The sequence below is a fragment of the Balaenoptera musculus genome, chromosome 7 (assembly GCF_009873245.2).
Source record: "Balaenoptera musculus isolate JJ_BM4_2016_0621 chromosome 7, mBalMus1.pri.v3, whole genome shotgun sequence".
NCBI lineage: Eukaryota > Metazoa > Chordata > Mammalia > Artiodactyla > Balaenopteridae > Balaenoptera > Balaenoptera musculus.
In genome coordinates this window covers 58,917,136-58,936,579 of record NC_045791.1, presented here as the reverse complement: position 1 = coordinate 58,936,579, position 19,444 = coordinate 58,917,136, and the positions used below count along the sequence as shown (strand labels likewise).

At 40.4% G+C, this 19,444-nt stretch overlaps 1 protein-coding gene across 9 annotated transcripts in view; it reads right to left on the bottom strand.

Moving 5' to 3' along the window:
- OSBPL6 (oxysterol binding protein like 6) overlaps positions 1-19,444 on the bottom strand; it is a 214,572-nt gene that overhangs the window by 153,291 nt on the left and 41,837 nt on the right. Inside the window, exon 2 of one of the 9 annotated variants that reach the window (XM_036857699.1) lies at positions 5,416-5,522. The exons of the other annotated variants lie outside the window; for them this stretch is intronic. The gene's annotated coding sequence lies outside the window, so the exon portion shown is untranslated. The remainder of the gene's footprint in view (positions 1-5,415; positions 5,523-19,444) is intronic. 9 annotated transcript variants of the gene reach the window in all.

Genomic DNA, 19,444 nt, shown 5'->3' with positions numbered 1-19,444 from the left:
TTTATTTTTTTAAAAATACACAATAAAACAAAACAAAACAAAAAAACTACCAGCAGGGCAAACAATACCAGAAAATTAACAAAAGTGAATTCTGGATAATAAGATTTTAGGTGATTTTTTTCTTTTTTTGTACTTTTTTATTTTTCAAATATCAGCATAAGTAGATGTTACTCGTATAGATAGAAAATGAAACAAGCCAGAGAATTCTCATCTCTTCCTCGAAAATACCCGACACTTTTAGTCCTCAAATCCCCAAACCAAAGCGCAGGAGAAACACTGAGACTGAAGACATGACACAAACGTCTCCATCATCCTCCTTGCAGTGAAAGGAACCAGACGCTGCTGCAGGCACAGACAGCAGTATTTCCTGATCCTTCCTTAATGAAATAGAACCATGTTTTCCATCAGTGGCTATCCTTTTCTAACCCTAACACAACTAACATCAGGGTCACAAATTGGACTACATTCTTTGTTGATCTTCAACAATATGCATTGAGAGAAAATCATAGAAAAAATTTCATTTCGTTGTAAAAAAGAGAAAGTCACACAAACTTTCAGTTTGTACACATTTACATACCATCACACCCCCAACCAAACCTGAAATTTCTTTTAAAGAAACACTAAACATTTTCAGAGGACCTTCACTTCCCCATAGCACTCTTAAAATGTATCAAGAAAGTTTACAATGACCCTCTGCCAAACCATAAATAAGCTTCACAACAGGAGATATAAACGTTTTCTGATGTAAGCAAAAGAACAAGATCTCCTTTTCTCCCAGTACATAGTATCTGTGCAATCTTGGCCAAGTCATTTAGCTTTTCTTAGTTTTCTCATCTGAAAGTGGGGAGAATATACCTTTCCTTGCAGGAGCTTTCAGGTTTGGAGGACAATGACAGCTGCATGGACCCAAATGACTCTACAATCCTCCCCCAAGACCACAAAATCAACAAGGGCAAAATGATCACGAGACCCAAGCCATTCAGCATTGTTAGGGACAGAGAATACCACAAACTTCAAATTACCTGTGAGTGGAGAAATAAACACCAGTTTCCAATGCAGCTCCTGCTACTGCTTTGGTGCCGCTGGAAACCAGTGCGCGTGAAGAGTGGGGAAGCTCTGTGAAAAGGAGAACAGGGGCACGGAGATGAAGTACAAACAAAATCACCCGCAAAGGGGGACAGAAGCTCCTGCACCAAGAGCTCACACACCACACACAGGCCTGAGAGCTGGTAGTTCGCAGTATCAGCTACATGTCGAGAAAGGGCTTGAAGGTGAGAGAGACCCAGGCCTCAGAGAAGTACTGCTTCTGGATGAGAAAGAAATAAAGGAAGGAGTAGTGCCATCACAGTGAAGGACCTTAGAAGGAGAAATTAAGGATACTGCAACACCCCAGACCCTCACGGTCCATCACCACCACCATCATCATCCCTTAAAGAAACTGCCCCTCTGACAGAAATGAGAGTTCCTGAACCAGGAAACACACCCATGAAATGCCTAGTGATAGAAAACTTTCAGCATAAAATCAAACAGCTGCTGAAAATTCTCCCCACCAAAAACCATGAAGCAGAAGAAAACCGTTAACACCACATTCCAAACTGAATTAAATATCCTCACACAAGCACTTGGAGAATTTTTTAAAAATCACCTAGAATCAGAAATACAAAAATTAACAACAGAAATAGACAAGAACAAAAAAGGAAGAGATGCAATGAACGCTGATTGAATTCAACAAAGAAAATGAAGAAAAAGACAAAAGGATGCTTTCTTCAGAACTGAAAAATAATTTATAAGGTGCCCAAGACAAAACAGGTTTGAGTTGAAATTTAATAAGGGACATAGAAGTATAAAACCAACAAAAGCAGGAAACAGTCAAGAACTGGAGATGTTTGGGAAATGGTGAGAAGTCGGGTACACAACGGCATGGGGGCAGCTCACAGGGAGATAAAGATGACACGTGAAATTGGAACCAGATTTATTCACTCAACAAATATTTTTGAGTGTTTACTGCATTCAGGGCCCAGTTGCTAGTCACTGTGAATGGAATTGGCTCTTGCCCTCTAGGGAAGACAAATGGGAGTCAGGGACCTTTAATCAGGAGAGTGATATAATGAGACTAAATTGAGAGGAAGGTAACTGTAGAAGTGGAATGGAAGACTTTCTGGAGCGGGGTGAGACTGAAAGGGAGGCTAATTAGGAGGCCAACATAAATAATTCTAAGAGAAAAGCATCATGGTTTCCTGATGACCCCATATGAAGATGACACCAAGGCTTCTATTTTGGGAAACTGGAGAATGATTCCATAATAGATGGAAAGAACTTCTGCTCCATTTTGGGCACAGTGTGATATGATATGTAGAGATCAGAACCTCGGGAGAGCACAGGAACTGGTGGTCATCTTTTGGTGACAAGGTAGCCACTGGACATGAAGAGATGGCCACAGATAATTCAGTTCTCATGCCTCAGAAGACCATGAAACTCTAGAGCTGTCAATACTTAAGGGGTAGAGTGGAGGTAGAGCAATGGAAGACAGAGCAGCAGCAGGAATGCAGCCAAAAGAGAAGGTGCCCAGAATCCAACCCGCAAGAGGAGACATTCAAGAAATGATGGCTGGTCCACAGAGGCAGGTTGCATGGAGACCAAGGAGAGGACGGACCAAGACAGGAACTCAGACACCACTGGGGATCTTACTGATAAGTAAGTTTCAGGTTGAGGGGTGAATCACATTCATACAGGAGATTCAGGAAATGCTCTCGCAGTGAAGGGAAGAAGGGAGACAGAGGGTGGTGACATGAAAGGGAAGTTGGATCAAGGGGAAAACTGGGAGCAGAGAGACAGGAGAGAACCAGTGGTAAGGTCAGAACTGCAGAAACACCAAAGAGAGGATAGAACTGATGGAGCGAGAGAGGAAGGGGCCAGCATCTGGTTGGAGGCTAAGAGGTCAGCTTTCAGGGTCTCTTCCAAAACTGTGGGAGCAAGGAGTGCAGGGGCTTTGTAGGGTGCCCCAAGCCAGCACCCCAACATCCTCCCCTTCTTTGAATTCCTATAGCATGTACTATGGAGTTTTAGGCTGGGAGCTTAGAGTCTAAGACACAGCTTTGTGTGCCAGTTCCGCCACTTACCACTTACATACCCGTGAACACATCATAAGTCATCCGAAGCTCAGTTTTGTCATCAGTAAATTAGGTAGAACAATAACAGTCACACACGCTCCCACCTACTTCATAGGGTTGCTTTGAGGCCCCAAAACACAGTGTATATGTGGATGCACCTTGAAGACAGAACAGCCCTGTGCATAAATCATTGGCTCTAATTATTCCACGTACACTTGTTTCCCACTAGAGGAGGATTAGTTCAATCTGTGTGCATTCCACACAGGGTCTAACAGAGTATTCTGTACCCAGGTGGTTACCACGCACTGACTTGGACTAAGAACCAGCCTCCTCTTCATGAAAGCGTGAGGCTGCATTGTTTTCTATGTCCCACACCACTACACAGGGACACCACCATACTTAAACCTGGTTCCCAACCTGAGTTTTTAGTAAGACTCCTAGCAAACAACAGAAAATGCTTTGTAACAGCATTTTCAAATTAGCAGAAGTGCAATTATGAAAAGGTTTCCATATATTACAGTCAGTGACTTTTTTAAATTAAGAAGAAAACAATAAGCAATCATATTCCAAGCATACTCAGCCACTGGATCTAGAAAAGGCATCTAGAGAAAAATCAATCACCACATCCCAGCTGAGCAAGGAGAAAGGCACTCCCCACACAGCCCTCCTGTGGTAGAAACCCACTGGCAGTGGAAGACACACTGCCGAATCACCAAGTAAGAAGTTGCTGCAGTCAAATCCATCATGTCATTTCATATTTGCATCCCCGTTACCCCTGAAACAAAGCATACTTTGGAAAAGTACGTTTTAATTATGGCTGCTAGAGCCTTACCTACTATTCAATCAAAATCTTCTTATTACAGAGATAATACTGGATCTGTTACTTAGCACTTTGTAGGGGGAAAAAATAACATGTGGAGAAAATACATTTTTTTCACGACCAAAGCAGCAAATTATTTTTGCTGTTCTACACAGTACAGTAAGGCTCATACATTTTAAACAACCTAGATAAAATTCTTTTTTTCCATTCGAGGCAAATCTCAGTAGTGATTTAAAATTAAATCGTTAACCAAGCGTCAGGAACCATGAAATAAGTGTAAGTGGTAGTCTCCCTCTGAATAGAAACACCAGGATATTCAGGATCACATGAAACTCTAAAAGCACAGAGCGTAGTAGCACCAGTTATTGAATACCTTCAATTCAAGACAGCCATCTACTTACTACCTTTAACACTACGGGGGAAATGTCAGGAATGTGATATTATTATTCTCTTTTTATAAAAGGCATTTATTTGTTCACTCATGCAGTATATTCTGCCTCTATTATATGCCAGACAGCGCTAGGAATTGGGGATATGGTGTTACACCAAACAGATCTGCCCTTGCTCTCCTGGACTTATGGTCTGATGGGAGAGACAGATTAAAAAATTAAACAGCTAAGCATATGAATACAAATATTAAATGCTAGAAGAAAGATACGGTACTATGGGAAAAAATAATAACAGGGACCGAATTTAACTTGAGAGGAGGAGAAGGCTTCTCAGAGGAATCAGCATTTAAGCTAAAAACTGAAGGCCAAAGTTGGAGGGGAAACTCCAGCCAGAAGGAACAGCATGTGCAAAGGTTCTGAGGCAAGAAAGAGCTGGGCATACTATGGACCTGAAAAGACACCAGTGGAGTTTAAGCAGAGTGAGCAAGGGGAGGAAGGAGTGAAATGAAGTGATGATTATAGGTAAGAACCAAATAATTCAGCGCCAAATAAAGGATTTGGATTTGCTTTGTTGTTTTTGTTTCCTAGTGCAATGGGAGGTGGTGAAAGGCTTCAAAACAGGGTACAGACAGAATGGGACTTGTATTTTTAAAAGAATGAATGGAGGAGGACAAGAAATGAGAAAGCTATGGCAATGGAAATGAGAGAAGAGGATGTGTCTGGGATATATTTTGGAGATGAATGGATAGGACTGTTCAATATGAGAGGAGAGCAGTGAGCGAGAGAGGCATCAAACGAGATCCCAGGTTTCTGGCTGGAGCAACTAACTGAATGAGGAGATATCTCACACAAAGACAGGAGGCACAGGCTTAGTTGGTAAGTAGGGGATGATCTAAAGGTTGGTTTTGACCAAAATGTTAAACAGTTAAAGATACCTGTGAGATCTCCATGTGGAAATGTTAAGTAAATGCTGGGATTAAATGAAACAGAAATGTAATGCATGTGCCACTTCGCTCTTATGATCTGGACTAGTAGCTCAACCAGGTAAAGGTTGTCCAGTCTTCTCTGAAGGAGTCATTCCCACCCTCTCACTCACCTCCAGACACAGTCCATTCCCTGCCGAGGAGCAGGCCAATGAGAGGGGAACACAGGTCCTCTAAGAACTGTGAACAGTGCTCAGTCTCAAGCAGAGCAATCTATATCCTGAGAAAGCAAAGAAGTCTTTGTAATATACCAGCTACATGGGGTTATAGATTTTATAAATTTTTATATAGGTTATCAATTTTATATAGCTTATAAATTATATACTTATATAAATATATTAATAAAATATATGAAATATGTAAATATAATTTAAATAATATTTTATAAATAAATTCTATATCTGAAAATACAAGGACATTTTTGAAGGTTTTATGTGTACATATATTGTATATATTGTTTCGCAGCTGTATTGTAAAAAAAAACTTAAGGGGCTTCCCTGGTGGCGCAGTGGTTGAGAATCTGCCTGCCAATGCAGGGGACACGGGTTCGAGCCCTGGTCTGGGAGGATCCCACATGCCGCGGAGCAACTAAGCCCATGCGCCACAACTACTGAGCCTGTGCGTCTGGAGCCTGGGCTCCGCAACAAGAGAGGCCGCGATAGTGAGAGGCCCGCGCACCGCGATGAAGAGCGGCCCCCACTTGCTGCAACTAGAGAAAGCCCTTGCACAGAAACGAAGACCCAACACAGCCAAAAATAATAAATAAATAAATAAATAAAATTTAAAAAAAAAAACTTAAAATGATAGTTTTTTAATGTTTAAGACAGGGCTTAGATGATTAAGTGAGCTCATCTAACATTTCTTTGATAAAAACTTAAGGCATTAATATCCTACTCCCATTTTGGCCAGCTAGTAGCATTTTGAAAAGCACCACAGGATGGTATGAAATCAATGATTGCATCCATCACTGATTCATGGTTTCAGGTTATAGGAACTCCTAACCCATATCTGATCCCTGGGTTGCTTTTTGGTTTTTTAACCAAATTTCTATGATTCAAATTCTTTGTTCATTCAAAATTTCCACCAATTTAAATAAGAGCAAAAACTGCTGAAGCAGGCTTGCCACACTTGACTTCTGGCATGGCGATGTTTAACACCGGCCGGACTGCCAAATGAAAGGATGATGTCATCCACATCTGCTGATTCACGGGAAAGGGAGGAAAGAGGAGGAGACAGTGAAGCCGAGAGAGATGTGGGAACTGTGATTACATTTTACTGGAATGTGGCTGCTGAGGCAGACAACTGCTCAAAACGGTTACCGGTAGCCAGTGAGGAAAGAAAGAAAAGGCAGGTACGTTGTCAAATGAGATCGGAAGACTCAAATGCTGGTTAAGCAGGCAAGTAAAACGCAGAGTTCGAGCTGTGAAAGATTAAGACTGAAGTGTTCCCTTTTCTTCTTCTGAGTGCACAATTTCCATATCTAACCTACTTAAAAACATAGCTTCTCACTCTTTCACAAGATATATGTTAAAATCATCTTAAAGCCACTCTTGTCCAAGGCAATCATGTTAATTTGGCATAACTTTATTAAGACATCTTTTTTAAAGTCACAAAATAAAACTTTTAAAATGACCAATACACAATATGAAGCAACATAATTTCTGGAGTAAAGAAGTCTATCTGTGCTATATGTGCTTAACTGCCTTAAATATAAACTTCTGCCATGAGTATGTATCCATGCAGAATGCCATTAGTACATTTAAGGTATCAGATCAAAACAAACATTTAATCATAAGCCATGCCCATGGTCATAGAACTAAGTCCCTCAAGTAAAAAAAAAAAAAAAAAAGCAAGAAGTGATTGTAATCCATTGTTGTCACATCATTTATTCAATAATTGTTTCTTAAGTGCCTACTATGTATTATAAGGAACTATGTGATTAATTATTGAACCAGTGGGCAAGGTGATCAATTACTGAATCAAAATTAGGACACAGAAGTATGAATGGGCCTGTGGAAACAATTAGCGAGGACAGTGGTATAGAAATAATAATAGCAATTATTAACATTAACTTTTATTAAGTGATTATTATATGACTGGTTCTCAGTTGAGCACTTTCTAAATTATTGTTTTTAATTGTGGTAAAATACACATAACATAAAATTTACCATCTAAACTATTTTTAAGTGTACAGTGGCATTCAGGACATTTACACTGTTGTGCAACCATCTACCTCCAGGCTCTTTTCATGTTGCAAAACTGAAACTCTGTACCTCTTAAATAGTAACCCCCACTCCCTCCTCCCCAGCCCCTGACAACCATTCTACTTAAGAATTACAATTTCATAAGCATAGCTAAAAATATACTTCTATTTGAATTCACATGTGTTTGTAGGGTACCTTTTTCAACTAAAACACTAAAATCAAGAATCAAAATAAACTGTACTCAAATTTCTGTATAACAGGGTATTGAATCCAGATTTTAAAAAATGAAGCGTATTAAATTATTGATAATATTTTAGAGAGAACAAAAATTTTACTGTTAAAATTTTAAGTATTAATTTCATTTTCCTTAATCTTTGTAAAATTTCTATCGCCTATGTTTTATAACAATACTACCATACACATAATATTTATTAATAAATATCATGTTCTGGATATAACATGCACAAAACTTTTTACTGTTGTGGTATACAACTAAAAATGTTTGGGAACCATTGAAATGAAGGACTGTGAGCCCATTAACAGGACTCAATGAAAGAAAGGAAGGGAAGGAGTTTGTTTTTAAATATATAAAAACATATTGTGTTTCATGTGTCATATAGAAGATCAAGTAGAGATAGCCAAAAGGCAAAAGGACAATAAGCCTAGAGTTCAGCTGAGATGGAATCTATATTTAGAAGTCATCTACACAGCAATGACCAGAAGAGACATGAGAAGGGATGAGAACTGTGAAAAAGAACACAGCTGAGGGCTACACAGAGGACAGTCCCCATATTTACAAAGTATAGGAGAAAGGAGATCTAAAGGAAACAGGGAGATGGGAGTAGACGCAAAAGAATACATAAGATAGATACCATAAAAATGAGGCTACAGTGTCAAAAGTTGCCAAAAATTAAGGAACTGAGAAAAGGCCACTCACTGGATTTGGCTGCCAGAAGGGCACTTTGGTCCTCTGAGAGTATTTTCCGTAATGGGTGGTGTCAGAAGCCTGATTCACGACTGATTGAATGGTGAGGAAAGGGAGATAAGGAGTGTGAGTAGGCCACGAGGGAAACTTGGTGATAATGGAAATTAAAAGAAAAGGAGAATGGTAATGGATGGAATGGTGTGGTTGGAGGAAGACTTTCTAAGGTAGTGGTTCTCAGCTGCGGGCAATTTTGTCCCTCAAGGGGCATTTGGCAACATCTGGAATCATTGTCGGTTGTCACAACTCCAGAGTGCTACCAGCATCTGGTGAGTAAAGCGTTGCTGTTAAACATCTTGCAATACACAGCACAGACCCTATGACGCAAGGTCGATACTGCCCAAGTATCAATATGTTGATAGTTCAGAAATCCTATTCTAAAGAACAAGAAAGATACAAACATTTTCATATGGTGAGGAGTTACCAAATTTAAGTTACAAAAAAGGAAGGAGATAATGACAAACTAGGGTCCCACAAGAATGGGAAGGTATATGATTAAGGGCAGAAGCAGGTGGGTGAGAATTGGAAAAAACCTTTCAAGTTGTTTGAAACAGGAGGAATGGAAGCAAGACAAAAAATTCAGAGAACTGGAGATCAAAATGAAAGTTGGGGGAACTCATAACTGATGACGTTGATCTCCTTAGAAAAGTAAGCAGCAAGAATTCTGCAGAGATATGGGGATGGATCTAGGGTCTTGAGAAAAGAAAACACCTGGAACAGCCCGTGTGGAAGTGGAGTCAATTAGAGGTACATGAAAGGTTTACCAAGTATCCGTGAGGGCCCAGCAGGAGGAAAAAAAAAAAAATCAACTCAGTTCCCTGAATATCTACGACAAAAAAGTTATTTATCCTAGGAGCCAAAGATAAGAGAATGATAGAGCTTTCTCAAGGTCAGGATTGGCCAGGTGGATCAGTGAAGGACAAGAGGTAAGAAAAACTAGGCAGTCCTGCTGAGTCAGTTTACGTGATGTCCAAGCTATGGAAATGACGCCAAGACCAGATGAACTGAGAAGACAGAAAGGAGGCTGGGTTCCATGGGAGGGACAGATACTATGTTGGGTAGGAGGAAGAATGAGGGGAGAAAAAGTGATAGGAAGCGAAGGTCAAAGATAGTAACTCTTTGGGGTCTCAAATGTTGGAGGATAAATTGTTTCAAATTATGATGAGGTCCAAGACAAAGCCATGGCTGTAGACTAATTCTGACATTCAATGGGGGCGGGGAGGACTCCATCCTGGACTGCACCATCCTTAATATATTCCTACCAGCATCAGTCTTTGGAGATCACTTACTTATCAATATGTCTCTATTTAGGTACACCAATCACACTATCACTAGATCTTGTATATCCCACAGCACACGCCAGTGACATGGCCATCTGAAGTTAGTTGAGATTGTGTCATCAGGGCTAGCTAGCCCACATGGAACTCGAACCCCTCTGACATCAAATTCTCCTGAGAGTTGCACATGTAGAAAGATGGTATCATGATAGAATAGCACATAATATTCCTTAATAGGATGGGCATCATGACCCACAGCTATCGCTATTCTCTACTGTGGTAATGAGTGGATCCAACTTTACAACCAAGACAAAATTAGCTCTCCTTTCTTGCCTTTTGGACTCTAACTGATTGTACTGTCTGAAGACACAAACAACATTAAGCACTATTCCCTAAATGTATCATTTTCTTCCAAGGTGAAGATAGAAGAAACACAGTTTTATTGCATCATCATTTTAGCTGCTATCTTTTATCACAAGACCTGTTCCAGCATGTCCTATCATCTTAAAGGGACAATTTAAGTTTTAAGGGACTGCAGCAGCTAGAAACATGGATTGAACAGAGCAAATGACTCAGGAGAAAACAAAAAATGAGTATTTAATTTGTAAAAATAAATAAATTTTAAAAAGTAGTCTAACTAGTTCAAACAAATGATATAAAATTAAGACATTCTAAAATTGGCATTTTAATAATATTCTGATTACATTCCAAAATCAAATAAAACATCCAGATATGAAACTGTCATTTTTCAGAGGGCTGTTAAAGACATGCAAGGAATTCTTTATGCTAATAAAAAAAAATACTTTAAATTTTTAAAAAGAGCAACCAAACATCTATTTTAAAGCCTATTTTGTCTGATATGAGAATTGCTACTCCAGCTTTCTTTTGATTTCCATTTGCATGGAATATCTTTTTCCATCCCCTCACTTTCAGTCTGTATGTGTCTCTAGGTCTGAAGTGGGTCTCTTGTAGACAGCATATATACGGGTCTTGTTTTTGTATCCATTCAGCCAGTCTGTGTCTTTTGGTGGGAGCATTTAATCCATTTACATTCAAGGTAATTATCGATATGTATGTTCCTATTCCCATTTTCTTAAATGTTTTGGGTTTGTTATTGTAGGTGTTTTCCTTCTCTTGTGTTTCTTGCCTAGAGAAGTTCCTTTAGCATTTGTTGTAAAGCTGGTTTGGTGGTGCTGAACTCCCTCAGCTTTTGCTTGTCTGTAAAGGTTTTAATTTCTCCATCACGTCTGAATGAGATCCTTGCTGGGTAGAGTAATCTTGGTTGTAGGTTTTTCTCCTTCATCACTTTAAGTATATCCTGCCACTCCCTTCTGGCTTGCAGAGTTTCTGCTGAAAGATCAGATGTTAACCTTATGGGGATTCCCTTGTGTGTTATTTGTTGTTTTTCCCTTGCTGCTTTTAATATGTTTTCTTTATATTTAATTTTTGACAGTTTGATTAGTATGTGTCTTGCCATGTTTCTCCTTGGGTTTATCCTGTATGGGACTCTCTGTGCTTCCTGGACTTGATTAACTATTTCCTTTCCCATATTAGGGAAGTTTTCAACTATAATCTCTTCAAATATTTTCTCAGTCCCTTTCTTTTTCTCTTCTTCTTCTGGGACCCCTATAATTCGAATGTTGGTGCGTTTAATGTTGTCCCAGAGGTCTCTGAGACTGTCCTCAGTTCTTTTCATTCTTTTTTCTTTATCCTGCTCTGCAGTAGTTATTTCCACCATTTTATCTTCCAGGTCACTTATCCTTTCTTCTGCCTCAGTTATTCTGCTATTGATCCCATCTAGAGTATTTTTAATTTCATTTATTGTGTTTTTCATCGTTGCTTGGTTCCTCTTTAGTTCTTCTACGTCCTTGTTAAATGTTTCTTGCATTTTGTCTATTCTATTTCCAAGATTTTGGATCATCCTTACTATCATTATTCTGAATTCTTTTTCAGGTAGACTACCTATTTCCTCTTCATTTGTTAGGTCTGGTGTGTTTTGACCCTGCTCCTTCATCTGCTGTGTGTTTTTCTGTCGTCTCATTTTGCTTATCTTACTGTGTTTGGGGTCTCCTTTTCACAGGCTGCAGGTTCGTAGTTCCCGTTGTTTTTGGTATCTGTCCCCAGTGGGTAAGGTTGGTTCAGTGGGTTGTGTAGGCTTCCTGGTGGAGGGGACTATTGCCTGTGTTCTGGTGGATGAGGTTGAATCTTGTCTTTCTGGTGGGCACGTCCACGTCTGGTGGTGTGTTTTGGGGTGTCTGTGGCCTTATGATTTTAGGCAGCCTCCCTGCTAATGGATGGGGCTGTGTTCCTGTCTTGCTAGTTGTTTGGCATAGGGTGTCCAGCCCTGTAGCTTGCTGGTCGTTGAGTGAAGCTGGGTCTTGATGTTGAGATGGAGATCTCTGAGAGATTTTTGCCGTTTGGTATTACGTGGAGCTGGTAGGTCTCTTGTGGACCAGTGTCCTGAAGTTGGCTCTCCCACCTCAGAGGCACAGCCCTGATGCCTGGCTGGAGCACCAAGAGCCTTTCATCCACACAGCTTAGAATATAAGGGAGAAAAGAAATAGAAAGAAAAAAAGAGGATAAAATAAAATAAAATAAAGCTATTATAATAAAAAATAAGAAAAAAAATTATTAAGAGTAAATGTATTCAGAAAAAAATTTTTTTTAATTTTTAAAAATAGATTTATTAATTTTTTATAGTAAAAAATAAGAAAAAAATTTTTAAGAAAAAAATTTATTAAGAAAAAAATTTTAATTTTTTAAAATAAAAAATATGAAAAAACTTATTGAAAATTTTTTTAATTTCTAAAAATAGAAAATACGGAAAAAATTATTAAGAAAGCATATATTAGGAAAAAAAATTTTTTTAAGTAAAAAGAAAAAAAATGGACGGACCTAACCCTAGGACTGATGGTGAAAGCAAAGCTATACAGACAAAATCTCACCCAGAAGCATACACATATACACTCACAAAAAAAGGAAAAGGCGAAATTAATATATCCTGCTCCTAAAGTCCACCTTTTGAATTTGGGATGATTCGTTGTCTATTCAGGTATTCAACAGATGCAGGCACATCAAGTTGTTTGTGGAGCTTTAATCCGCTGCTTCTGAGGCTGCTGGGGGAGATTTCCCTTTCTCTTCTTTGTTCGTACAGCTCCCAGCGTTCAGCTTTGGATTTGGACCCGCCTCTGCATGTACGTCGCCTGAGGGCGTCCGTTCCCCACCCAGACAGGACGGGGTTAAAGGAGCAGCTGCTTCGGGGGCTCTGGCTCACTCAGGCCGGGGGAGGGAGCGGTACGGAGGAGGCGGGGCGAGCCTGCGGGTCAGAAGCGTCGTGACGTTGCAGCAGCCTGAGGCGCGCCGTGTGTTCTCCCGGGGAAGTTGTCCCCGGATCACAGGAGCCTGGCAGTGGCGAGCTGCACCGGCTCCTGGGAGGGGCAGTGTGGAGAGTGACCTGTGCTCGCACACAGGCTTCTTGGTGGCGGCAGCAGCAGCCTTAGCGTTTCCTACCAGTCTCTGGGGTCCGCGCTGATGGCCGCGGCTCGCGCCCGTCTCTGGGGTCCGCGCTGTTAGCCGCGGCTCGCCCCCGCCTCTGGAGTTCGTCTAGGCGGCGCTCTGAATCCCCTCTCCTTGCGCGCCGCGAAACAAAGAGGCAAGAAAAAGTCTCTTGCCTCTTCGGCGGCTGCAGACCTCCTCTCCGGCTCCCTCCCGGCTCGCTGCGGCACGCCAACCCCTTCAGGCTGTGTTCACGCCACCAACCCCAGTCCTCTCCCTGCGATCCCACCGAAGCCCGAGCCTCAGCTCCCAGCCCCACCTGCCCCAGCGGGTGAGCAGACAAGCCTCTCGGGCTGGTGAGCGCTGCTCGGCACTGAGCCTCTGTGCGGGAATCTCTCCGTTTTTCCCTCTGCGACCCTGTTGCTGTGGGATCCGCGCTGATAGCCGCGCGGCTCGCACCCGTCTCTGGATTTCGTTTAGGCAGCGCTCTGAATCCCCTCTCCTTGCGTGCCGCGAAACAAAGAGGCAAGAAAAAGTCTCTTGCCTCTTCGGCAGCTGCAGACTTTTTCCCGGACTCCCTCCCGGCTAGCACCAAAGCCCGAGCCTCAGCTCCCAGCCCCCGCCCGCCCCGGCGAGTGAGCAGACAAGCCTCTCGGGCTGGTGAGTGCTGGTTGGCGCCGAGCCTCTGTGCGGGAGTCTCTCCGCTTTGCCCTCCGCACCCCTGTGGCTGCGCTCTCCTCCGCGGCTCCGAAGCTTCCCCCCTCTGCCACCCGCAGTCTCTGCCCGCAAAGGGGCTTCCTAGTGCCTGGAAACCTTTCCTCCTTCACTGCTCCCTCCCACTGGCGCAGGTCCCGTCCCTATTCTTTTGTCTCTGTTATTTCTTTTTTCTTTTGCCCTACCCAAGTACGTGGGGAGTTTCTTGCCTTTTGGGAGGTCTGACATCTTCTGCCAGCGTTCAGTGGGTGTTCTGTAGGAGCAGTTCCACGTGTAGATGTATTTCTACTGTATCTGTGGGAAGGAAGGTGATCTCCGCGTCTTACTCTTCCGCCATCTTGCCCCTCCCGCAACCAAACATCTAAATATTAGGTTGTTAAGCCACAGGAAAACTGATATTCATCAAGTGCTGTAAATTCTCCAAATACAGACTCCATCAAATTATCTGCTCCAATAAAGGGAAGAAGAGGTACAAATATTAGACCAAAAAAGATACAAATAACCCCAAGACTATTTAAATGTATATTTACATATATTTTGTATAACTAAACCCCCTCCCCCCAAATATTATGTAATTAAGTAATTTCAAGCATCAGGACCAATGTCTAGGCTTTCTGACAATCTATAAATAATAATTAGGATGGTTTTTATTCTACTACATCTTATATATAGGGGTCCAGAAAAGTAACATCTAACCAATAATCTATTTATTAAGACCTTCTACGTACAATAGCAGAAAGTATCCAGCAAGGCAGCTATTCCGGAGCTCATCAGAGGTTGTATAGCAGTTATCTACACATATTTGATAATACAAGGGGTAGAAATGAATGGGACGAGCCATAGACAAGGAAGAGCAAGAAGGAAAAAACCCAAGGCCAAACTGTGAATCAGTGGTTCTCAGGTTTTAAGGAGCTTCTTAAATTAAAGTCTACCAGACCCCATCTCTGAGAGTCTGATTCAGAATATCTGGGGTGGGGCCCAAGCAAATGGGCTTTGTAACAAGCACTTCAGATGATTCCAAAGCAGGTGCTGTTTGGACCAGCTTTTGAGAAACATGACCCAGTAATAAAAAAAGGAAAAATTGGTACATTGGACCTTACCAAAATTAAAAACGTTTGCTCTATGAAAGACCCCATGAAGAGGATGAAAAGACAAGCTATAGACTGAAAAAAGTATTTGCATATCTGAATAAACTCTGTGGATTGTACCAATGTCAATTTTCTGGTTTTGCCTTATACTATAGTTATGTAAGATGGTCCCTTTGGGGAAAACTGAGTGAAGGGTACACGGGACCTCCCTGTACATTTTTTGGCAACTTCCTGTAAGTCCATAATCATCTCAAAACAAAAAATTTTTAAAAAATGACTACCTGTCTCTCTAGCTATCTATCACATTGATAACAAGTTGGTGGGTTATATTACAGCCTGAAATGTTATTTATTTTAAAGAACTGTAGTCCAGCAAAGCTTGTAATTTACAACTGTGAAATCTTCAACAATGTTAACCTGAATGGCACAGGCATTCTCTCCCTATTAATTCAGATGTAAGTGCAAAAGTTATTATTGCTGTTGTCATTATTATTAACATTTCATAACGTAGTGTTATGACATGTACCATAGAAACTGAGTAAATTATATGACTTCAGACGTATACGGTAATTAACATGAAGAACTGTAATGAAAATATTCCCATTTTCTCCTATTAATGTAATACTGAGTGAACATTAGTTTTTAAGACTTTATGATTAGTATTATAATCTAATACTATAATCTGGCACTAGAGAACTGTTACTGTCTCAATATATAAAACAGTGTGTCAGCAAGAGTATTTTCAGTGTCTCTAGAATTCAGTGTCTCTATTATTGTGAATAATAATACTAACTAATTACTAGTAATCATAAGGGAATTACTACGTGCCAGATACTGTGCTACTAATCTCATCATAAGTGGATCATCTTTCTTAATACACACAACCACCCATGAGGTAGGTACTGTTATGAAAGATGGGTAAAGAGGGAGATTAAATAGCTTGTCCATGGCCAGATCTCCCATGATGCTAGAACTCATGCTACAACTACTGAACATACACCTGAAATCCCTGTCACTGCCCCCACCACGTCATCACCACCCTACATTCCCAGAGGATGAGGGATTCCCCCCCCCCCAGGTCTGCTCTGAAAATGTCAGAGAAATTAAGGGCTCTGGCTTCTGATAAGGTTTTTAATTTGACACCAAATATTTTAACAACCAACTAGAGTAAATAATTAGGTCCACAGTAATTCCAGTTACTGTGGGTGGATTAACACTGAAAACAGAATTGCCAGGAATGAAGGTGTCCTGCTCGCAGCCCGCTGAGAAGCCTCGACCTATACAGAGGAAGCAGCCATGATAAAATAAGGCCAAGCAAAACCGACAGGCCAAGCTTCCGGAGAGCAAGGCCATTTAACAGGGATTAGAAATTCATCAACGAAGTGGTTGTTATCTGATTTCTAATTTCACTTTTACTGCGTATTTTGTTTCTGAAGCCAATTCAAGGATTCTTGTTGAGTATTTTCTCAATTTTTTTTTTTTTTCTGAAAGGGGAGGGCCTGATTCCAAACTTGAAGACTGAAGAAGTAAATCTTGCTATTCTTATACTCAGAATATTAAACATGTTTCTTGAATCAGCTGTTTTGAAAGTGCTTGAAGAATTGTAAGATGTGAAAAATATTAATTTACAGTTCCCAATATTATGAAAACGAATACATTCCAGGCAGCACACCATGGACAGTTTCTAGTCAAGCCATTAGGAAATCTTTTTTATATAATGATTTGTTATCCAATGTCAGTTGCAATTTCAAATTATCTGATTGTTAAAAAAAAATCAGATGTGGTGAGTCACTGTGAAATGTTTCTCACAGCAGTTAAACAAGAAGACCTGAGGCCCAGGAGGAGGTCCTACCACCACTACACTGAATGGAAAGGTTCTAAGGAAGGGTATTGCTGGGGCTATTTTTGGAAGACCAGTTTGGAGCTGTTAATCCAGAAAAAAGTATTGGGCTGAATGGAAACTCAGTGTTCTGGAAATAAAGAACAATACCTCATGTGATTTTAAGACAACAGAAACAAAGGCAAATGTAACATGCTATTTAAACCCTGAGAGTAACGAGCTAGGTAACTCAGTTTCCTCCTCTATAAGAAAATCATAAGAGTGGCTAATAATTAGTTAGTGAGCTGTGGCAAGGGTACTACTAACCTTCATACTTAACCATGACAACCGCCTTATAACATAGGTATTATATCCCATTTTACATATGAGGAAACTGAGGCTCTGATAGGTTCAGTAACTTCCAAGATCATACAGCTGGGAGTGCCAAATCTAGAATTCAAATCCAAGCACTTTAAATCCAGAGCCTTCCCCTGCCCTTAGCCATAGTGCCCTATGCCTCTTGGATTAGAGGTGTCCAAACTTAACCTCTTTCAAGTGAAGATACTCGTGAGAAAGCAACATAAATTACTGATTTTGTAAATTTAAAGGTAATATATATCTTTATGTGATATCAAGTTATCTTAGGCTAGATTCTACAATAGGCAAACAGCAAAACATGGTAAACATTTAAGGAAAACATACAAGAAAAACTTCAAATAGATGAAAGCTACACTGTAATTTATTTTGTCTGTGAAGTGAGAAAAGTTAACTATTGTTGTACCCAGTTTATGGCTCTGAACCCCAGAACACCTGTGTCCAGTCGTAGGCAGTGGGAGCACAGTTCGAGAAACCCTAAAATGGATGTCAAAGACGTAAATTTGAACAAAGATTAACCTCTTATTTGTTTAAATTTATTAATACGTTTATTCGATTTGCAGGGATTTAAGAGAATGTTATAGATGGTGAGGATGTGGGCAAAGGACCACTCATGAATTGTTGTGGGTGGAAATGTACATAGATATTCACTGTGGTGCTGATTATAAAACAAAGTAGAAGCAATGGAAATATCCCCACAACAGGAACTGATTAACTTACAGGATGCTATGTAGTCTTTAAGGATGCAGATCTATATTATTGACATGAAATGTATTTGTGCTGTAAGTTAGACAGGAAAGGCAGACTATAAAAGAGCAAGAAAGTATAATTTCATTAAAAAATATTTATAGTCTAGGTAGTAGACACATCAAAGTGTTAATGGCAATTATCTATGTAGAACGGAATTGGGACAATTATATACTCATTCTTTGAACAATCATACCTCAGGGTAAGTCCTGCCTTCCACAAATGTGCCACACAAAGCCTTCTTCACTTCAAAGGAGGATGGTCAGGGCTGATCTTAGTAACTCGAATTCTCTCTGGCACCTTTCAAGTTTAGACATATTTCATAGCATCTTTAATACTTCCTTAGGCATTATATGCTTCCATATTTCATCTATTTGACTTTTCCAAGGAACCCAATATGCCAATGAAATACTAAAACCAAGCCTAAGCCCTAGGTTGCAAAATAAATCAAACTGCACCCATCTTTTGTGGTGAGATTGCAAATTGCCTTCAGTGTCCATTCTCCCCTTCTTCCTTTCAGGAACAGAACTTCCTCCACCACCCCACCTCCACAAATTTTAGCTTGGCACAGGATCAGCTAGCCAGTCTACAGTGCCCAGCCTCCCTTGCAGCTAGGTATGGCCACTCAGCTCTCTCTACTCAATGGGATCTGAGCAGAAGGATGTGTGCAATTCAGCCTTTAAAAAAGGAAATTGCTTGCCCACTATATTCCTCTCTCCCCAGCTCCCAACCTTCCTACAGGTAGGATGCAAAAGTGGTCCTAATCAGCTAGCTTCTACTCTGTAGATGAAGCCAATACTATCAGTGACTGGAGAGCAACAAGGTAATAGAGCATTGGTCTCGGAATGGCCTCTATATCTGTGGTTTTCAAACTTCAGCATATATTACAATCACCGGCATGACTTGCTAAACCCAGAGTGTTGGGCCCATCTCCAATTTCTGACTTACACTTTGCATTTCTATCAAGTCCAAGGTGATATTAAGGCTGCCAATCCGGTGGGAGAGGCTGGGGGAGCACATCTTGCTGACTAATGAACTAGAACTGCTCTTTCATTAGGATGGCCACTAGCCACATGTGGTTACCGAGCCCTTGAAAGATGGCTAGTGAGACTGAGGAACTGAATCTTTAATATTATTTAATTTTAATTATCTTAAATACCAATGCTTGACTCAGTTAGTGGAAAACTTTTAACTATGTTTAGAACATCTTGGGTATGTGAAACTACTTTTTCAACTGTATATTTTATGGACTCTCAGATCAAGTACTTCTGATGAAAATTTAGTGTCTGAGTTGATATGTGCTATAAGTATAAAATACATATAAGACTTTGAAGACTGATTAAAATGAAAATATAAAGTATTTCATTAATTTTTATATTGATTATATGCTGGAATAATATTTGATTATATTGAGATAAGTAAAATATATTATTAAAATTAAT